General features: G+C 49.5%; 1 long non-coding RNA gene across 3 annotated transcripts; it reads left to right on the forward strand.

Moving 5' to 3' along the window:
* The first annotated feature begins 204 nt into the window (after positions 1 to 204).
* On the forward strand, positions 205 to 4,175 carry LOC122237077. Of its 3 annotated transcripts, none has more exons than XR_006215286.1 (4): positions 205 to 683; positions 2,591 to 2,680; positions 2,875 to 3,068; positions 3,285 to 4,175. It is a non-coding gene; the product is annotated as an uncharacterized LOC122237077 (long non-coding RNA). The 3 variants fall into 3 exon arrangements; XR_006215285.1 differs by having other exon boundaries at positions 205 to 400; positions 584 to 683; positions 2,875 to 4,175; XR_006215284.1 differs by having other exon boundaries at positions 2,875 to 4,175.
* Positions 4,176 to 6,913: the final 2,738 nt, after the last annotated feature.

A 6,913-nucleotide genomic window follows, 5' to 3' on the forward strand; every position in this document is an offset into this window, starting at 1 on the left:
TTCTTCATCCCCGTGTTTTGTGTACCTTTGTTTATAAACAAAAGAGAGTGATTTTTTTTTTTTTTTATTCAGTGTACGTTTTTGGGTATTCCCATGAGCACTTACTCTCGTCCCCAGCCACTGGGGGACACACTGAGAAGTCAGAAATAAGTGAACAAACAACCTGTCCCGAAGTCACTGGTCATTTACTGTGCTGGTCCGGGCACTGTTGGGTGGGGAAGGCAGGAGACAGAGGACAGAAAGTGAAAACACAATTACAATGCGGTGTCATAAGGGTCATGGCAGAGCTAAGCTCAGTGGCTCCAGGAACACAGAGGAGAAAGCTATTATCCCTGCCTTCATAGACAGAGGGCAACCAGGAGAGGCCGGTGATGCCAGAATGAGATGGAATGTTGGCCATGTCAGCGGCCCCGGTGGACAGGGAGGGGGAGGAGGTAGACGGGCAGTGGTCTTCCTAAAATGCTCAAGGGGAAAATCGTTTCTGGAAAAGGCAGAGGAGCTGCCCATGGAAAGCTCCGAGCAAGGGCAGGCCAGGTGCCTTTGGGACACTACACTGAGTCACTGTATCTGGCCCCTGAAATAGGACGATGACGCATTAGACCTTGGGATCCCCACCATGGAGATGACCTGTGCGGGGTGCTGAGCCCTGATGGGTTTCAAACCACAAAGAGCGACGTGGTCAGGTTTGTACTCTCAAGTTTGCCTTCGGGGTCACCGTGTGAGAGCGGGCGGGGCTCAGCCAGGGGGAGAAAGAGAGAGAGAGAAGCAGGCTGGCCCGGCCTGTTGGAGACAACATGCGCCATGCTAATGAGAGGAAATAGAAAATGTAATTAACATGTCTGCCACCAGAAATGAGAGCTAAATCTATTACTCTCTTCCTCCCGTTTCTATTATACGTTATTGTGTTTCAATTATGATTTTGAAAGTAGTTCCTTGAGGAAATATGTCAAGGTTCTGCAGTGGCAAAGAAGGAAATGGGACCATGAAAGTTTAATTGATTGCAGTGACTGCATTTAGAAAAGGAAGAAGAAAATGAAAAAGAGAAGAAAGGCGGAAAATTTGACAGCATTGCTGACAGGTCACCTGCTGTGAGCGGGGGGGTGGGGTGAGCAAGAGAAACCCGAGGTGTCTGAATATTTATGGGGTCCCTTTATGGCGTGTGGGGAGGAGGGGCGAGCAAACACGATTCCTGCCGGCCAAGTGTGCCTTTCCATACTCCGGGGTCCTAGGAGTCTGCTCGGTTTTTCCCTGAAGACACTGTGAGGAAGGGTTTGAGGACAGTTTGAGGGGGAAGAGCAGTGTGGCTGTGAGTGCCGGGCTGGACACTGGGTCGGGGTGCAGGAGTGAGCAGAGAATGAGCGAGTTAGCCACGACCCTGCTCGCAAAAACCGTGCAGTCTAGCGGTGAGTGGCAGGGGCTGAGACTATGGGCAAGGAGGTGCGGACCGAGAGCATCTACTCGGGGCTGAAAGAGCAAGACTGCACTCATGGGAAGGTGGGGAGGCAGGCCAGCGAAATGAACAGGCTACCAGTCCCTGATTCGCATGCTAGCCAGTGACCCCTCTCGAGGGAGGGACACCCCGGTCGTCTTCAGAAAGGATGGATGGGTGCATTCCAGGTACATTCATTTATTCATGTACTCACTCGGCAGGTAAGTGGGAATTCTTCCAAGAAAAAGCCCCAAACCTTATCCTGGAGGGCTGCCTGGGCTCCTGGGGGGCAGACACATCAGGAAATAATTGCAAAGCGAGGAGGTCCGGCTAAGACAGCCATGCGTACAACGTAACACAGAGGTGTTCCCGGATCTCCTGCACAGAGCAGTGAATTCTGTCCGGGAGGAAACCAGGAGATTTCCAAGAGAAACAGCGCTTTGAAACAAGTCTTAAAAGAGGGTGGGAGTTTTCCTGGTGCACTGATGAGTGAAGCGTGCAGAGAAGGGGTCCCAACAAAGCCACAGCCCAAGTCACACAAGTCAGGGAGACGGGAAGCAGAGTGGTGATTCCAGGGGGCCCAGGATGGGTGTGGTGGTGACAGGAGAGAATGATGGGAGAATCACACACTACGGAAACCAGGTCCAGAAGGATGCTGAGGACTGTGCCAGGGAGCTTGTATGCGATCTTGACCACGCTGGTGAGCTGGGGGGTGTTTGTAAGCACGAGGGTGATACGTGGGTTCCAGGAAGTCTACTCCAGAAACCCCATGGAGGGTGGCCAGGAGGGAACAGAAGGTGAACAGAAGCAGTCCTGGGGACAGAAGCCAGGAGGGGACAGAAGTTCCCAGACACAGCCCGCCTGGGAACCCACAGTAGAGGGATAGAGACATAGTGGGATCTGAGGAAGGGCAGTGACAGCACAACCAGATGAGGGGACATCCTGGGGGCGGGAGAGGGGGGGGGCGGCATCAGCCTACCGATGTTCAATGCAAATCAGTGGAGATTGGTCTGGAGACATTCTGCCTCAATCAACCCCTTGGGGTTAAAGCCCGGCAAACAATAGAATTTTTGAAGGTGAGGCTGGAAGCTGTTTTCCTAATTCCCTCCATCCTGTCTGTTTTCTTTTCCATGTACTGATCCTATCCGTTCCCCCAAACAGTCCAGCAGGACAAGCAGATGCTCCCCTTTGACAGATCGGGAAGGGAGGCCTCCCAGAAGTTCCACAGCTTGTTGGAAGGTGGTTCGTGAAGTAAGCTGTGGGCGTGGAAAGAGAATCATGACTTTCTCACTCCAGAACCAGGACAGAGTCCCCCTCCCCCTCCCTCCTCCTGGCCCCCTTTTGCCCTCCCTCCCTCTCTCCCTCCCTCCCTCCCTCCCTCCTTCCCTCCCTCCCTCCCTCCCTCCTTTCCTTCTTCGCTGCCTCTCTCCATTCACCATTTTCAGGGCCCTTATTCTGAGTCAGAATGATGCTAGACTTTGAAGATAAGGGTCCAGGAAGACACGGGGCTGGGCTCATGGAAACCACAGCCGAAGGCAAAAGAGACACCTGAAGAAGCCACTAGGGAAGGTGGCTGTGACGGCTGTGTTCTCGTGTCCTTCTGCAGAAGAAGGGGGTCTACCTGGGTCTGGGGAAGCAGGTGAGGCTTCGGGAAGGAGACGGCGTTTGCTCTGAGAGTGAAGGGGAAGTCTCTAGCTTCAGAAGCCTGAGCTCAGAGCCTCGCCACAAAAGTTACTTAGCCAAAGAATCTACCTTAACCCCGCGATGAGTCACACGGAACCGGGTGGCTGGTTCATTGGTTTCCTGGGGAGCTCCGATGTTTCTTACTCAGATGTCCGTCCTTCTGACCACTCAGCCCGTGCGGAGCCCGTGCAGGTCCCTGCCCCAGGCTACCGGGAGCAGGTGGTGTGCCCAGCAGTATGTCCTAGATGTGGGGGCCTCTCTGCCATCACCCTTCAGGAGGCTGGAGGTAATGCCTTTAATAAAAGCATCACAGAGGTTAATTCCAGTCCTCTGAGCGGCAGCGGGAGGGGTGGCTCGCCGTTCATGAGGGAAGCAGCCCAGCATTGTGAAGGGACACAGATGAATAAAGCCACTGTTTACAAGAAATTCTAATCTTGGGGCAGTTCAAGGTAAAGACAGACACCAGCCAGGAACAGCCAAGAACAACACCGCCAGAATACGCGGAGCCGGAGGCCTCCTGCCAGACGCCATTTTTCCTCTAGATATTGTCGCCAAAAGACCCACTCAGAAAATCTCTCTGTCCCCTGGGCACCGCCCCCCCCCCCAGCATATCAGTAATAAGAATAGCAAAAATAATTAGCTGTGATATTGGATCGCCTACGAAGGTTCTAGACATTTATTTATATGATTTCGCTTTAATCCTGGCCCTCCCCGCGCCCTCTGCAAAATCTAAGCAGGTGTTATCACAGTAAAGGAAACAGAGAAGTTGAGAAATTGGTTGAAGTCACACAGTCAATGAGTAACAGAGTTCACTTGGGTCTAAGATGCGAACGTCAGTCTATCTGGTTTTCAGATTCTTAACTTTGTTTTGCCGAGTGAGGAAACTGCTTCTGCAGACTGAGGTTTTACTTCTTTCGGACTCTCCTACATCCCGTCCGATGTGTCTCAAGTATTCGGGGCTGTGAGGATCTTTTAAAAATGTTAAAAAGCAAAGCCTGACTTCCCTCCACAAATTATACTGCTGCACATGAAGAGTTTTACGTAAAATTTAAGGGTATTTATAGACTTTTTTTTTTACAGTTATCTGCAAACTTCAGGTTAAGACACCCTGATGACATTTTTTTTTTTTTATGAATTGATTTAGGATTATGGTTTTTCTTTTTTTTTTTAATTTTTTTTAAACGTTTATTTATTTTTGAGACAGAGAGAGACAGAGCATGAACGGGGGAGGGGCAGAGAGAGAGGGAGACACAGAATCGGAAGCAGGCTCCAGGCTCTGAGCCATCAGCCCAGAGCCCGACGCGGGGCTTGAACTCGCGGACCGCGAGATTGTGACCTGAGCTGAAGTCGGACGCGTAACTGACTGAGCCACCCAGGCGCCCCAGGATTATGGTTTTTCAAGCCTCAGATCGTCATCATTCACAGCAGAACTCCGTGAGCTGCCCCTGCCCCTCCCCCACCGTCCGTCCACTCCTCCCATTTGCTCTGTTTGCCTCTGCTCTAGGTGGGGCAGGAGAGATTCAGAAGAGGGACAGAACCGGCTGTCCCTGATAAGACTTCGAGGTCACTGGAGCTCCAAGTCTCATTGACAGTTGGGGCATTTCACTTCTTACATCACCTGTGGCTTATCCAAGTGTCCAGAGGTCGGAGGGAGCCCTGTAACTCACACGGCCCCTTTGAACCACACTGAGGGCAGAGACAAAATGACAATGAACTTGTGGCTTGTCGAAGTTGCCCAACACACCTTGGTCTTCGTGGCCGCAGGCCTTCAGGCTTATTATCTCTCCCTCTGCTGGGTCATTTGCTCCTCTTCAAGACAAGCTTGGCCTCATCTCCTTTTGGATGCCCTCCCTGGACGTTGCCCACTACGTCCAGACGATTAGTCCTGGAAATAAATGTTTGTCAAATGGCACAATGAATGAATGAAGGCAGCTGGGGGAAGTTCTTTGGAGGCAAAGTATGACAGATCTCGCAACTCCCTTAAACCATGTTGATGGATATTAGACCATTGGAGTTTTAGCCTCAATTGTGATATTAGTTGAGGGTTTTGTTTTCCTTTTTGTTTTTGAGCTGGAGTTGTGAGACAGTTTTGGGACTTTCCTTTTGGGTTCCTTGGAGTTTTTCATCAGATAATTACCAGGAAAGGTTTCCCTCCTTCCTTCCTCCTTCCTTCCTTCCTTCTTTCCTTCCATCTTTCCTTCCTTCCTTCCTTCCTTCCTTCCTTCCTTCCTTCCTTCCATCTTTCCTTCCTTCCTTCCTTCCTTCCTTCCTTCCTTCCTTCCTTCCATCCTTCCTTTTCTTCTTTCCTTCTTTCCCTCTTTCCCTCTTTCCCTCTTTCTCTTTCTTTCTTTCTTTTTTTCTTTCTTTCTTTCCTTCTTTCTTTCTAGGGAGGGGGAGGGGCAGAGAGAGAGGAAGACAGAGAACCTCAAGCAGGCTTCACATTCAGCACAGAACCTGACATGGGGCTCGATCCTATGACCCTGGGATCATGCCCTGAGGTGGAATCAAGAGTCCCACACTCAAAGGACGGACCGCCCAGGCGCCCTGGAAAGGTGCCCTTTATATCAAATATGTCCTTGGAGACATTCTCAAACTCGAAAGTCTGTTGGAGACACGAATTTGCCCTGGAGATAACTATGTGTATCTGTGTTCAAAGAAGGATTTGGGGGTCATCTATCTTTGATACTTAAAAGTATCTTACGAATAGTTTCCCAAGCTTGAAGACTCTGGGCTGGACAAGATTCCGGGAGGAATAATCAGAACAACCTATCAGCGATGCTGTATCTGCAGGTTGCCAGAACTATGGCTGTCTTCAAATATTCAGGCAGGTGCACTGTAGCAAAATGGCGGACCTTACATTTCTGGCAATCCCCGACCTCTTTCCAGGGGACCCACAAGGTCAAACTTATTTTCATGATTAGCTGCCATTTGCCCTGATGGGGTAAAGGCCTGGGCGGTTAAACTGCGGGTTCTTCGGCATGAATCAAGGCAGTGGCACCAGATTAGAAGAGTGGCCATTACATTTCTCATCATCACACACTCGCAGTAGGACAAAACGAGCAAAAGCTACCAGCTTCGCCCACACATGTCCTTGGTGAAGCAAGGAAGATCCATAATCAGACTCCAATCTTTGAGTACACGTCTTAATTCCGTCATGATGAGGGGCACGTGCATCGCCTAGTTCAAGCAGCTCCTCTCCACGAATGCCATTTTTACTTTGCAAGAAGAGTCGGTCCGCAATTTTTTTTTCAGATGTGGGTATTTCAAAAATATTTTCTCAGAAGCGAACTCAGCGAGCCTGTCACTTCGAAGAATACGAGTGGCATGATCTGTTGTGAATAATAAAATGCAAGTTTTCAAGCAGGAGCTAAAGTTTAGAAAACTGGCTTCGGCTACTATGAGCTCGACTTTTGTTTAAAATACATGAGGAAACCCAGCTTCACGTGGATATGTAGCTGTAAAGGAGTGTTTCGATAGCCTCTTTGGTTAATTGGATAATTGAGATAATTAATACTGTAGGAGATAATAATTAGTCTTCTTAGATACTACACTAAAATTTGACATGTGGTAGTTTCTTAAGGGATTGTTGTGGTGTAGAATCTGAAGCCATGAAAGTGGTTTTTTTTCATACTCTATTATGTTACTTTGTTTTTGTTTTAATTTTTTTCACATTTATTTATCTTTGAGAGATAGAGAGAGGCAGAGCATGAGAAGGGGAGGGAGAGAGAGAGAGAGAGAGAGAGAGAGAGAATCCGAAGCAGGCTCCAGGCTCTGAGCTGTTTGTTAGCACAGAACCCAATG

Source organism: Panthera tigris, chromosome A3, assembly GCF_018350195.1.
Source record: "Panthera tigris isolate Pti1 chromosome A3, P.tigris_Pti1_mat1.1, whole genome shotgun sequence".
Taxonomy (NCBI): domain Eukaryota; kingdom Metazoa; phylum Chordata; class Mammalia; order Carnivora; family Felidae; genus Panthera; species Panthera tigris.